This window comes from Suncus etruscus, chromosome 9, assembly GCF_024139225.1.
Source record: "Suncus etruscus isolate mSunEtr1 chromosome 9, mSunEtr1.pri.cur, whole genome shotgun sequence".
NCBI lineage: Eukaryota > Metazoa > Chordata > Mammalia > Eulipotyphla > Soricidae > Suncus > Suncus etruscus.
In genome coordinates, this window is record NC_064856.1 from 94,751,466 (window position 1) to 94,766,428 (window position 14,963).

Below are 14,963 nucleotides of genomic sequence, written 5' to 3' on the forward strand. Positions count from 1 at the left end.
CAGTAGTGCTGGGGTTAGAACTTGGCTTGTTAGAACTTGGCTGCTTTGTACCCCTCACCACATTCCTGCTCTGGGAGCAAAGCTTACTGTGTCATTCAATGACTCTCTAATGCCCAGGGCCACATTTATTCCCAACTTCAGTTTGTGGGTCCTTGAGAAGCTTTGGGAGCTAACACAAGAGCTTTTGGGAGCTTCACATGATGCCCCCAAGCGGCAGGCTGAGGGTGCTATGGTTTATCTTTCAGCCACCCATAGCTTTTGCTTTTTTGCCTTTCTTTCACAGCCTCAGGTTTTTCAGTTCCTCCATTCTCTAGGCAGGAAGGAATTCTGTCTGGTCTCAACCCCCACATACACAGTTCCTAGCATTATCAGAGTTGGCCCCTGGGTCCTGGGATGCCCATATAGAAAGGGAGTGCATTGCTCTACTCCCTGTTGGGCAGGAAGTGGTGGCTCTGTCTTGTGACTGCAAGGTGAATCAAGCTGACGTCAGAGGCAAAGATGTGGGGGGGCTGGTGTAGGAGGGTGCAGAGAGGAGAGGAAAGAAAGGGAAGGAAGGGAAGGAAGGGAAGAAAGGGAAGGAAGGGAAGGAAGGGAAGAAAGGAAGGAAGGGAAGGAAGGAAGGAAGGAAGGAAGGAAGGAAGGAAGGAAGGAAGGAAGGAAGGAAGGAAGGAAGGAAAGAGAAGGAGGAAAGAGAAGGAAGGAAGGAAGGAAGGAAGGAAGGAAGGAAGGAAGGAAGGAAGGAAGGAAGGAAGGAAGGAAGGAAGGAAGGAAGGAAGGAAGGAAAGGGAAGGAGGGAAGGAAGGACGGAAAGAAGGAAGGAAGGAAGGAAAGGAGAAAGGAAAGAAGGGAAAGGAGAGAATGGAAGGAAAGGAAGGAAATGGAGAGAAGGAAGGGAAAGGAGAGAAGGAAAGGAAGTAAGGGAGGGAAGGATGGAAAACAAGCCCTATCTCTGATAAAGGGATCCTGAAGTCACTGCATCAGGCAAGCCTGAAATGCCCTCTGTCTCTGCACCTAAGGAAAGCAATTTACTGTCCTAGTTGTTGAAGCCACTCTAAAGTGAGGTCTGTGTGACTCACAGCTCAGAGCAACCCAAGCCAATGTTCTGCGTTCTCCACTGGAGGCCCTGGACACTGGGGTCAGGCAAGAGGAAAAAGTCCTCCTGTAAGTCATGCCCTGCCCCATCCATGACATGACCACGCCCACGCTTAAATAGCCACGCCCCTTCACCCGCCTCCCTCCATCAGTCTGTGACTCAGGCATCCTTCGGGGCTCCTAGTCCTTGTCAACACCACAGTATTTTCCTTTAGGAGGAAATAATCTATTGCCTTTGACCAGGCCAACGCTTGTCTGATAGTATCTATGTGCCTTTCCTTGTACCACCACATCCCTCAAATACATTTGTATGTCAACAGCTCCAGCATCTCTTCCCAAGGTGCAGAAAGGTTTGGCAATGAAGGGTAAGGAGGCTGAGAAAGGGTGAAAGGTGTCGCAGAAGAGTACCTGGGAAGAAGGAGGGGGTGCAGGGAAGTCAACAGCTAAAGAAGCACATCCCCCCCCCCACTCAGAATACCTGGGGAGAAACAGGGGAGGGGACTGGAGGCAGGATTTCTTAGAGATGCTTCTGAATCCTGGAAATAAAACATGGGGAATAGAGACTGGATGGACGAGGAGGGGGGATGAGGGGAGGGGGGACGAGGCTACTGGGGCTGGCACTGAGAGAATCAGGGAGTCCAGTTGGTTCATGTCTCCACGCGCTGAGGGATCATGAGTTACCCCTAAATGTGACTCTTTGTATTTCCCCATTTTACCTGTTCTGAGGCCTTTGGCCACTGGCTCCTCCCCTGGGTGCCCAGAATTGCCCAGATTCTGTCTGGCTTTCCAGGGTACAGCACCAGAGTATCTCCAACCCTCATCTCCTGGGGCTTCTCAGCGGAAGCGTGAGACAACCAGACTCTTTACCTCTGTGAAAAACTGATGTACAAGAGTGAGGCTAGGAAGATAGCTATAGGGTCGAGGTTGCAGACCCTGAAAAGCAAGGCCCCAAGTTTGATAACAGGATGCACATAAAGCTGAAGCACTGTCAGATGTGGCTGTGGTGGTCCAAACATCCTTGGACTTCATGTTTGGGTGAATGGACTGCTACACCCCCTGTCCCCACTCCCCTGCAATAGGCACCCGAACTTGATGAGAGAATCAACCACACAAGCCAGTCTCCTGACACTGAGTTTTTGCTTCCTGTTACAGAGCTTTTGGTGGTGGTTATTTTTTGTTTTGTTTTAACCCAGAGGTACTCAAGGCTTACTTCCAGCTCTCAGGGATCCCTTCTGGTAGGGATATGAGGTATTGGGGATTGAACCAGGGTCAGTTATGTGCAAGGCAAGTGCCTACCTAAAGTGCTATCACTCTGGTCCTCACCACAGTGCTTCTGGGAAGAGAACCCAGAGAGGAGGAGTTTTCCCAGGGATCCCCATCTCCCACCCTGTCTCTCTGGTTTGCCTACCTGGTGGAGAGGGGAACAGAGGCCTGGGACAGCCCCAACTTCCTACCATCCATGCAAAGACAGATGGTGCATAGTGGGGGGGGAAGCGCTGCCATGGCCTGAACAAATATTTACAAAGCCCTTTAACAGGTCCGGTCCTGCTTGGCACATCAGAAACTCAGAAGGGAGGGACTGACGCAGGACAAACAGAAATTAATTATGTAGCTAACAGGCTACACAAAAAACAGTTTAACCTTATCACAGATGTGAAGCCACATGTTTAATGACGTGATTAATCTTTGCACCAAGGACTATTTATTCATTTTCATTTTGAGGACACAGGAATTGATGTGGGGAACAGGCCTGTAGGGAGAGGGGCAGATGGCTTTGTCCCTTTGATTTGAGTCAAGATTAACAGGAGCAAGATTTGGGCAGAGTCTGGCTCCTGCCAAATCAGGAGCAGGTCCCATGAGAGTGGACCCCCAATGACTTCTATCACGTGCAGGTCCATGGGGGTCACACTGTGTCTTGGGGAGTTGGGTCAATCCTCATGGGGCTCAGGGGCTTTTCCTGGCTCTGTGTGAGATGCCTTCCTGCAGCCTGTGAACAGTCCAGAAAACTCAGTTGCATGCCAATAACCAAGAGCAACTTCCTGGGGAAGGTAAGTCTGGAGCATTATGGTAGAACACTAACCTGGGGACAATCTGGATGAAGCCACAGATAATTCATGTATCTGGGAGAATCATCCAAGAAGGTGTGAAACACTAGAGGTAACATGGGCCAGAGAGGTAAGACAGGGGCTAAGTCACTTGCCTCCATGCAGCCAATCTGGGTTCAATCCCAGCATAATATATGGATGGACCCTGAGCCCCACTAGGAATGATCCCTGAGCACAGCCAAGTGTGGTCCCCAAAACAAAGAAAAAAAATCCAACTATAGACTTCAAAATGGCTAAAATTAAGGGTGAGGATGTGTCCTGGGTAAGTCCCTGCCTCACATACCCAAGTTCCTGGGTATGATCCCCAGCACTACTAGAAGTAAATAATAAAAAAGACAAAAATGAAATAGGACACCAACAGGTGTTGGCAAGACTGTGACATATTGAGGACTTTCAGGTGTGGCCAACAAAAGGTAAACTAGAAACTTTCTTTGGATAACTGGAAGTTTCTTCCAAGTTGGGCCCCTATGTTTCCTCTCACCCAGTGATGCCACTGCTTGGTATTTATCCAAGAGCAGGAATCTATCTGTCTACAGTAGGAATCTCTTATCTTTGAATCCTGAGAGTAACTTTATTCATCAAACCCAGGTAGCTGCCAACAGGCAGGAGGACGAGTCCCTCTGGTAGGTCCTTACAGAGAACCCAAGACCAACTAGGAGGAGCAAAGTCAGGGTCACCTACAGCCACATGTGGCTCTTTACACTTTTAATGTGGCTCTTCTGTGTGCTGGGCAGCCGCTCCAGGAGTCAGGACTCTGCTCCTAGCCTCTGTCAGTGCGCGCCCTGTGTGGCTCTCAAAATAAATTTCAGTCGTGGTTTTGGCAAGATTTGGCTCAGTTGAAAAAAAAGGTTGCCGACCACTGGCCTAGGGCATAAGTACTTTTAGAGCTGATCAAGTTGTCAAAACACAATATGTGCATTTCCATGGATGGCATGAGCACACACACACACACAAACACACACACACACACACACTTTCTCAGATACACTTATTCTCTCCCTCACACTTTCACACACTCATTCTCTCACACATATTCTCAGACACACACACTTTCTTACACATTCAGATACACTCATTCTCTCTCTCTCTCTCTCTCTCTCTCTCTCTCTCTCTCACACACACACACACACACACACACACACACTTTCTGGCAATCATTCTCTCACACATACTCTCAGACAATCTCATTCTCTCTCTCACACTCTCTCTGACATATTCATTGTCTCTCTCTCATATTCAGTCTCTCACACACTCAGCCATACACTCAAATATACTCTCAGACATAGACACTATCATATACACTCACACATACTCGGTCTCTCATACTCATTCTCAAACACAGGCACTCATTTACCACACTCCCACTTACCACACTCATGCATATTTTTCCCCTACCTCGTCTGTACACAGTTAGGATTCTCTCTTCCTATGACTGAGCCACATGAGGCCAAGCTAGAATTTAGCATAAAGGACCACCGTTGGCCTCTAGAAAAGGATCCTCCTACAGACAGAATTTTGGCAGGAGTAGGCTAGGTCTAGATTTTCCCTCTCACCACACACACAGATTCTCTTGGACAGAATTTGAGGTGGAGCTTAAGCCCATTTGTCCCAGCCCTGCCACCAGTCTGCCCTGTAGGTTTTTGCATCAAAGGAGCAGGATTTAAGTGTAAGTCTCTATACAAGAGTGCTCAGGGGCTATTCCTAGTTCTGTACTCAGAAGGAATCAGGGGTGAAACTTAGGGGTACATGCAGTATAGGGAACAGGCAGATTTAAACAGAATCGGCCACAAACAAATCAAGTGACTTAACTCCTGTACAATGTCTCTGCCCGGCCCTTTTGAAGTGTTGGATCTTCCCCTGGGGGAAGGTGACACTGGCATTTCCAGACTCCTCCCCCTGCAGATGGTTGTCTCAGAAATTTCAAGAAATCTCTGGGTGATAGCTGAGGAATCTTCAGATCTATGAATTTCCCCTGTGATGTGATGAGGTTCCTGGGGAAGACCCCAGGAAGGCAGGTCGGGCCCTTGGAGAAATGGCTTCTTGTGTGACAAACTGCTCAGAGGTATCTTCAACTCTTTGGGTTCCCAACCAAATGGCAATTGAGTCTGATGGAACTCCAGTTCCCAGGGGTGCTCCAGAGACCAGGATCTCTACTCCTGGGATGCCTCTGGGTCAGTCCACCAGGTGAGGCCCCTCTCAAGGGAGGGCAGCTTTAAATCTGTAACTCCGAAATTGACTTTGAAGCTGTAGGAGCTCAGCTTCCGGTCCAGGAGCCATGCGGTGTTTCCATGGCAACTCAACCAGACACCTTACACTATCTTTCATTATCCCTTCCCACACCTCCTCTTCTGTTTATAACAAGCTGGTGCCTTCATCCTTTCTCAAATCCCCTTCCCTCAGAAGCACCTCCTGCCAGGTTCTTTCCTCTTCTGTTTGTAGTGGACCCCACAAACTCCCCACCCACTCTCTCCCAGCAATGGAACAGACAAGGTGTGTCAATAGATTTGCTGCTGTGAGTTGGGGAAATGCTTCTCCCAGCCTGGCAAGAATAAGACATAGTAGCTGGCACCTATGCAAACACTTTCTTTGCTGACAGTTAGTTACTCTTTCAGTCCCTTTGGTGGAGGGGGCACAGTCAGAAATGCTCAAAGTATACTTTTTATTCATAGGTTACTGTTGGTGGGTCTTGGGGGACCATATGGGATGCTGGAGATCAAAATAGGAAGGCCAGGCCACATGCAAGACAAGCATCTTGCCCATTGTACTATATTGTTCTAGCTCTGTGGCTTACTTTTGGCTCTGTGCTCAAAAATCGCTCCTGGAGGTGCTCAGGGGACCCTTTGCAGTTACAGAAATGAAACCAGGGTTGGCTTTGTGCAAAGTAAGTGCCTTAACATCTAGGCGATCTCCACTGTCCCTCATTTCATTCTTGTTTAACATTGATAACATCTCTGAGGGCTGATCAGCTTTGGAACTCCATATTTCATTGTTTCCTTTATAGAATGAGCATTTCCAGTGGGGCAGAGAAAAGGAAGCAGGGAGAGGGAAGGGATTTTACACACAAGTCAATTATGGATAAGAATAGAATTTTTGGGGCCAGAGCGAAAGTACAGCAGGGAGGGTGCTTGCTGTGCACATAGCTGATTTGGGTTTGATCTCTGGAACTACACCTGGTCCTCCTAGTCCACAGCCAGGAATGATCCCTGAGCACAGTCATGTGTGTGTGCCCTAAAAAGAAACAAATAAAAAAATGAAGAATGAAAGGATCAGGAAGGTATATTTACTAAGAAGTTAAGGGTAAAAAAAGGCTTCCTGGGGCCGGTGAGGTGGCGCTAGAGGTAAGGGGTCTGCCTTGCAAGCGCTAGCCAAGGAAGGACCGTGGTTCGATCCCCCGGCATCCCATATGGTCCCCCCAAGCCAGGGGTGATTTCTGAGCGCTTAGCCAGGAGTAACCCCTGAGCATCAAATGGGTGTGGCCCCCAAAAAACAAAACAAACAAACAAACAAAAAAGGCTTCCTGAGCCAAAATTGGGTGGTGATGGTAGTATTTAGCATTGATCACATGTGGATACAGGTGAAAACAGATGGCCATTAGTCTCCAATTCCTGTATGCTAGTCTCCCTTTAGAGAGGACACTGAAGTGTTCAAATGATAGTATAGGGTTTATGGCCCTTGCCTTGCACCCCATCCACCCTATGTTTAATCCCTGACACTGCACACAGTCCCCTGAGCTTTAACAGGGGTCATTTCTAAATACAAAGATAAGAGCCTCTATGGAAAGCGATATGGAGATTCCTCCAAAAACTGGAAATTGAGCTCCCATTCAACCCAGCTATTCTACTTCCTAGGGATATACCCTAGAAACACAAGAATACAATACAAAAACCCCTTCCTCACACCTATATTTATTGCAGCACTATTCACAGTAGCCAGGCTCTGAAAACAACCAAGATGCCCTTCAACAGATGAATGGCTAGCCTCTAAAGAAACTGTGGTACATATACAGAATGGAATATTATGTAGCCGTCAGAAGAGATGAAGTCATGAAATTTTCCTATACATAGATGTACATGGAATCTATCATGCTGAGTGAAATAAGTCAGAGGAAGAGAGAGACGCAGAATAGTCTCACTCATCTATGGGTTTTAAGAAAAATAGAAGTCATTTTTGCAACAATCCTGAGACAATGAGAGGAGGGTTGGAACTTCCAGCTCACTTCATGAAGCTCACCACAAAGAGTGGTGAGTGCAGTTATAGAAATAACTACACTGAGAACTACCATAACCATGTGAATGAATTAGGGAACTGGAAAGCCTGTCTAGAGTACAGGTGGGGGTGGGATGGGATGGAGGAAGATTTGGGACACTGGTGGTGGGAATGTTGCACTGGTGAAGGGGGGTGTTCGTTACATGATTAAAACCTAATCACAATCATATTTGTAATAAAGATGCTTAAATAAAGATATTATAAATAAAAAAAGAAGTCGCTAGTTCCTTGTTTCAATCAAAATAGCCAATTATGAGATAGGAAATGGAAAGGGTAAAAAAAAAAAAAAAGAAATAGATAGCCCTTGAACATTATAAGTGTAACTCCCTTCAAAAACAAACTCCCAGAACAAACAGGGAGAGATGTGCAGAAAAATCCAGAGACTGATCTTTGATTGAATACCACTCAGAACTTGGGCAGCAGACTGACAGAAAGGAAGGTGCCACCTCTGGGCCTAGGTGATAATGTAAAAATCTGTGACATTCAGGGCACAGTGGGTACAACTCAAGTTTGAAGTCCCGTGATAAGGGGAGGGACATTGGTGCTGCCACTCTCCTAGTGTTTATGGCATAAATAGGATATTAGAAAAGATTTAAAAAATAAAAACAGACAAACCAAGAGTCCTGCCTGGACTCTCCAGTCACATACAGAGCCTTGAAGGAACAAAATGGCTGCCACCATATACCACTTCCTGTTTTCTAGATGTGGGGCTTCACACTCAGATTGGATCGTATTTAATCTTACACAACCCTAGATGAGAGGCTAGTATTTAACTATATACCCTAATGCAGGTGTTCTCAAACTTTTTAAACAGGTGGTCAGTTCACTGTCACTCACATTGTTGGAAGGCTGGACTATAGTTTAAAAAAAATTATGAACAATAGTGGCCCATGGGCCATAGTTTGAGAACCCCTGCCAGAGACTGAGAGGAGGAATCAAGTGACAGGGAGAAGAAGAGTGCGGTACACAACACACATGCGCACTGCAGGCCTGGGAAGAATCAGCTGCTAAGCAAGACAGGCAGCAGCGGCAAAAAAAAAAAAAAAAAAAAACAAGAAAAAAACAAAAACAAAAACAAAAACTATGGGCCAGAAAAACATCCTTGGTGGGCTGCATGTGGCCTGCAGGATGTAATTTGAGGACCCCTGCCCTAATGTGAGCAACTGAAAAGAAAGCAATTCTTTCTCCACAGAAAAGGAAATAGCAACTTAAAAAGTTTTAAAGTTTGTCCAAGATCCCACAGCTTGGGATATTGGGATCTTGTAGAGTATGCTACACTTGGGACCTAAGTTCACCCCCACAGTCACTGCTGCTGACCACAACATTCCAGCACAGCTTCCTGACACATTAGCAAATCTATTCACAGGTAAAAACGGAAAGGTCCAAAATCACACTTTGCAATTTGCTGGCACATGTGAGCTAAATGGTCTGCTACCTTCTCCAGCCTTGTTAATGAATTACTGGAGGTCTAGGCATTGCTTGGTGAGTATTCTCAGTTGTGATGTGGCCTTGACATTCTTTGGACAGAAATGTGTTTCCCTTGTGCCCTGACCCAAGGCAATGTCAAAATGGCATCATCATCTCCTGAACACCTTCAACACTCCTCAAACAAAGTCATAATTGTTTCAAAGCTGGGATGATTTCACAGATCACAAATAGCACTGGCTGTTGGTTGGAGCTGACACACAACCTTCCTACTCCATTCTCCTCCCCATCCTTATCTCCCTGCCCAATCACCGTAGCTAGAACTTGGTAGTGGGTTTCATCTCAGAGGAGTTTTGAACTTCCTAAATTTCTTAGCATGTCTTGATCTTTCGACTCTTTCAATGGGCAACCCTTGTGCTGACTATGGACTTAGAAATCTTTCAGTCAGCATCTGAGTGTCAGAGGTCTCAGAACTATCTAATCAGTAGCCTTTGTAAGAAGAGAAACATATATTCCTTATCAGCCTCTTGTGGGTATAACAGCAACATTCACTTGAATACTCCAGACTTCTCTCCTCTGTTTCTTATTGATGGGGATTATTTTTAATTACATAATTAATTTTGCTTTGGGGCCATACAGCTGTACTCAATCAGGGCTTACTCCTGGTTCTACACCACTCTTGGTGGTGCTCAGGGAATCATAAATGATGCTAATCAGGTCAGCTTCATGCAAGAAAAGCACCTTTCCTGCAGCATTCTCTCACAAGTCCCAGGATACTATGTGTTTTGTTCATTTGTTTTGGAGCCATACCTGGCAGTACTCTGGCCTTACTCCTGGCTCTGTACTCAGAGATCCTTCCTGGTGGAGCACAAGGGATCATACATGGTGCCAGAGGTCAAACCTGGATCAGCCATGTGCAAGAAAAACATTGACCTGCTGTTCTTGGAAGTTACATTTTTTATGGAGTATTGGAGACTGAAAATTCTGGTTATATATCTCCATTTTTTTTTTGTTTTTGGGCCACACCCATTTGACGCTCAGGGGTTACTCCTGGCTATGCGCTCAGAAGTCGCTCCTGGCTTGGGGGACCATATGGGACGCCGGGGGATCGAACCGCGGTCTGTCCTAGGCTAGCGCAGGCAAGGCAGGCACCTTACCTCTAGTGCCACCGCCCGGCCCCGTATATCTCCATTTTCTTAGCACTAAATTCGCATCATTTTCTAGAATTCTATACACTATTTTAATTCTATGAAACTTAGATGAAACCATTGACAAAATCAATACATCAACCTTTATTATAAACAATAAAGTACTGAAATAAAATCCCTTAAAATTCAATTTAAAAATAATTGATGAGAAAATATTCAGTGTGATTCTTCAAATCACACATTTGTTCTTCTTTTACACATTTGCATTCTGAGAAACTTTTCTGAGTGGGAGAGAAGGTTCTTTAGAACCCTTTGGAGCATGGAAGCATCATCCTTCCCAGGTGACACAGAGTGGAAAACAGTGCAGTTACACAAATCAAAGACATCCGTCCACTCTGTGCAGATGCTGGCAAGCATCTGAAAGCACTAGAATGATAGTACAATGGGTAGGATGCTTGCCTGGCATGCTGCTGACCCAGATTTGATCCCCAGAATCCCACATTGATTTCTTTCCTGGAAGCATCACAACAGCAAAGCTGTAAACTATGACTTCAGAACAGGCTTGTGACTTTGATCAGCTTCTTCCTTCATTTGGGTTTTAGGTCCAAACAAGCCTATTAAACATTTATCAAATTCTAGCAAATCAAAAATTAAATTGGCATATATTTGATGTTTATCTACTAGGTACACAACCTTCATTCAAGCAACAGGAGAACAGAAGATGCACTTGCTTATAGAAAGTTTCCTGTCAAATGATGAGATAAGACCATGGCTACATAGCAAACAGAAAGTACTGGTGCACCAACTCTCCTTCTTGGTGCCCATGACAGGCATGAAAAATCAATCAAAGCATTCTTTTCTGCTTTTTCAGGAAAAGGCCATTTGTTCATCTCAAGGAAACCAGTACCCATGAATAATAAGTCATGTGCAAAAAACAAGCTATTTGCTTTTTGTACAGGTGTATACAAAGAGGAAGAAGTTGAGAAGGTAACTTGAAATTGTCTAGTATATGTATTACAAGAGACCAATCATCAAGGACATCAGAACCTGCTTCCTAAAGAGGCCTGTTAGCTCAATAGTCAAGGAAATGTACTGATGGGAGAGACAAAAGGATCTCCAGAGTCCTGGAATGGGTACATAGGATAGCATGCCTTGGACATGGTGCAGCTAGTGACGCATCTAGGGTGAATGGAGGAAATGGGGGAGGTGGGGAGAGGCCTCAGAAGAAGGCTTCCAAGTTGCTGGTCATGAACATGGAAAGATTTTTAACTGAGAGTGGAAGCAGGGTACTTCTTGGAACTTGCAGTACATCCAGCTGCTAGGTACATGGCAGGGAGCTGGAGGGGCAGTTGCCAATTGAAAAGAGATGAAGAACTAGCCTGGGGGTCAGGGTAGTAGATGAAACTCAAGATTAACAGTGAGGGCTAGAATGATAGTACAGTGTAGGTAGGGTGCTTGACTGGCATGTTGCTGACTCAGATTCGAAACCCAACATCCCATATCATCTCCCAAGCCCATCAGGAGTGATCCCTGAACACAGAACAAGGATTAAGCTCTAAGTATAACCAGGTATGTCCCCCCTGCAAATAAAACCCTAAAAATTAACAATGAAAGTGGTCACTTAAAGTATCTTAGGAAAAATGGACAACTAATTGGCCAAGAATTGGTTGGGAAAAAGAACCCAGGAGTGTAACCTCCAGGGAAAAGCAGCTCCTTTACTTCCTCTCTGATCTTCTCTTCTGAGATAACAGATGTGTGGGTACAGACTGGCAATTCTGCGACACTTTGAAGTAACAAGAAATTTTAGGGGACACTCAAGTGCTGTCCCTAGCCTCCCCCTTCGTGCTGCTAGTCGGGTGGACTAGGTTAGAGAGCAGCACATGGCATGTGGGGTGGAGGGTCCTTCTCAAAGGGGTACAGACCTCGCTTCCCTTCTGTCTACTAAATGTCACCAAATAGGATTTGATGACACGCTATTGGTCAGAGCAGCTTGTTCACTCCAAATTCACTATCATGCCAACTAGTTTTCTCAGCTCATGGTTTTGTGCAAAAAAAAAAAAAAAAAAAAACCCAGACTGTTCAACCTGCAGGGATGTCTGGTGAGCACAGACAGACAGCAGGCAACAGACAAACAGCAGGAGGTACAAGCCCTGTGCTAGTGGCTGGGTCAAATGGAAAACTGGAAAGGGTTTCTAAACCTGCCAAGAAAGCCTTAAACTGCACCACAAACACTCTCAGTTCTGCTCGTCCCTGTTAATGATTAGGGTTGGTTATGCTAACCAATGATTGAGTGTTTACTAATAGGAGGATTTGGCAGGAGCAGATGGTCCATTAGGTGGCTCAGCCAGCAGGTATTTACAAAGACTGGGAGGGACAGAAAACTGACACACAACAACAGAGAGTGTGTGGAGTAGAACTGCTTGGACAGAAACTTTTCCTAGACCTGGATTCTGGTACCAACACCTGGGGGATAAAAATGTCTGCAGTTCCTGGTTAGGAGGGGCAGGGAGACACAAGAAAGGTGAACAGGATGGTTTGGTTTGATTCTGGAGCCACAAGGGGTCATTTCCAGTCCCTGCATAGGTTCTGGACACTGCCTATCTGGATCACTCCCATAGCAGTTGAGTGAGGTTTGTCAGTTCAGACAACAGATGGGCACAGGGAGGCTCAGAGAGGTTCAGCCACCAGCCTGAAGCCCAGAGCCAGCAAATGGATTTAGTGTCATCCCTGCCATTTTTCTAGTCCATAAAATCAAATAATTTAAAACAACTGCTTTAAGGACAGCTTAACCATCAGCATTATTAATGACCCCACCACTGAGCTACTGAGCTCTGGCAATTAGCACACTCCCCCGAAGACTCTGTGGTATCCACAGGCACTCAAGGTTTATCCACAGTTGTCCTCTGTGTGTTTCTGGAGTGTGTGAGGTCCCCACTGGGTCCCTCTGGGATGATCAAAATTGCGTGGCCAATAGGACAAGGGAGCTGAGAGCATACCTGTGGCACCCCATCCCTGCTCCCCAACCCCTGGGACCACTGGACATAATTGACGGCAGAACTTCTGCTGGCTATGAGAACTCACTGACCACCCACCTTGCCTGCCTTGGTACCTTTGATCTCAGTGGCATCTGGTTCTCAAATGCTTACAGCCACAGCTATCTTCTTATGGGAAATCTTGGTCAGCTCATCTCCCCCCTACAAGGAATCTTGAGGACAGGGACCCCTCTTATTGGATTTACCAGGTGACACCCCACTCAGTATACTTGATACTCATTGGTTAGAAACAACTTTGAATGTAGCACCTTGGATTGGTGTTTAGACCACTTGTTCTTCACCCCAGGGTGTGGTTTGTTTCATCCTAATAAATATCCTGGGTCTCAGGAAAACGCTCTCTTGCATTTCCGGTTTTTCCTACTGAGCTTCCTACTTCTTAGAAGTGGAAGACTTGCGTGTTGTATTCCTGAATCCATGTGGATAATTTCCTTCATCGGCATTTGCTTCTAGACCCAGTGTCCTGGTTTTGGAGCTTGAGGATTGAATTCTCACTCTCCCATTCTATTCTTTTCTGCAAAATGCAACCTTCTCCATCTACTCATGATCTGGTGCTTCAACAAAGCTCTTTTAGAGACTAAAGTCCCTTCCCCGCTGCTCTCCTCTCTGTCCTGTCCCAAGGCAGGTGGTATAAATGCCCTCGCCGGTTGTCCCTATGCAACCTTGATGCCAGCATGCAGGCCCTGCCATTTGAAATTTACTCTGAAGGGTAGAAGCCACAGGACACAATCACAAATACCAGGCTCCACAGGATCAGCCCTGCCTGGTGACCCAGCTCCTGAGATCTCCTTCCTAGTGCTAAAGAAAGGGAGGCCCTTAGCTTACAGACTTACAAACCTGTCTTCACATTTGGTCCTGTTTCCTATCAGGGCCTGCAGCAGGCAGATCTTTCTCTGCAGTCCTCAAAACCAGTTTTCCCCACCAGACATTGCACCCCAGTCCATGGAGGTCACCTCACTTGCTCAGTTCGCTCTACTGCTCCAGTTCTTATATGTTTGACTTTTTCCTCCCCGACTGGTGCTTTCCTATCAGAATGTCTAGTTGCATCCCTAATCATCACCATCTCTCCACAGACTTGCCTGCACTTGGTGCTAAATTCTTTCTCTCATGTGCCGTTCTACCACCCACTTCCACAGGCCTGCCAGTGTTCAAGGACCTACCTGGTCTCATTTCCAAGGTCTTCTGTTTGTTTTGGGGGCATACCTGGCTTCCTCGGGGTGCTCAGAAGTACCATGGCTTGTGTTGTGAATTGAACCTGGGTTGGCTGCATGTAAGGCAAGTGCCCTTCCTGCTGTAACTATCTCTCTGCCTCCAATTCTCTTCCTTTTAAAGCTTTTTCTCATACTAATTGGTTTTTCAAAGGGCATTAAGGTAGTGTCATTAAGTGTTCGTGTCCACCAGGCCTTGTTTCTTCTTTGTCTATGTGTGAGGGTCTTTAGTCTAACACCCTCATCTCAACATCTCAATCATGATCAAACCAATACTTTCATTCTTGAGGAGTCACAGATTTAGGCTGTGTACAAGGTGTACAACGTGAAGGGGTGACAAATGGTACCCTGACTCCTGTTCATTCCCTTCCTCTGTCTGTTTTCTGGGGAACCTAGTGGGCTAGTTAAAGACTTAGCTCCCCTTGGGGCTGGGATGACCATACAGTGGGAGGAATGTTTACTTGCCTTCTACTCAGCAGACCCAGAGTCAATCCCCAGCATCATGTATGATCTCCTGAACCCACCAGGAGAAATCCCTGAGTGTAGAGCCAGTAGTATGCCCTGTATACTGTGGGATGTTGTGCTACCCCTCCAAAAACACCTCAGATCCTCTTCCCCCATGAGCACCAGCTCACCCAAAAGTGCACTTACAAGGATATGCCAATACCC

General features: G+C 46.1%; 1 protein-coding gene across 1 annotated transcript in view; it reads right to left on the minus strand.

Moving 5' to 3' along the window:
- The window catches only part of SYT13 (synaptotagmin 13), a 39,391-nt gene that overhangs the window by 15,792 nt on the left and 8,636 nt on the right, over positions 1-14,963 (minus strand). The gene's annotated exons all lie outside the window — the stretch shown is intronic.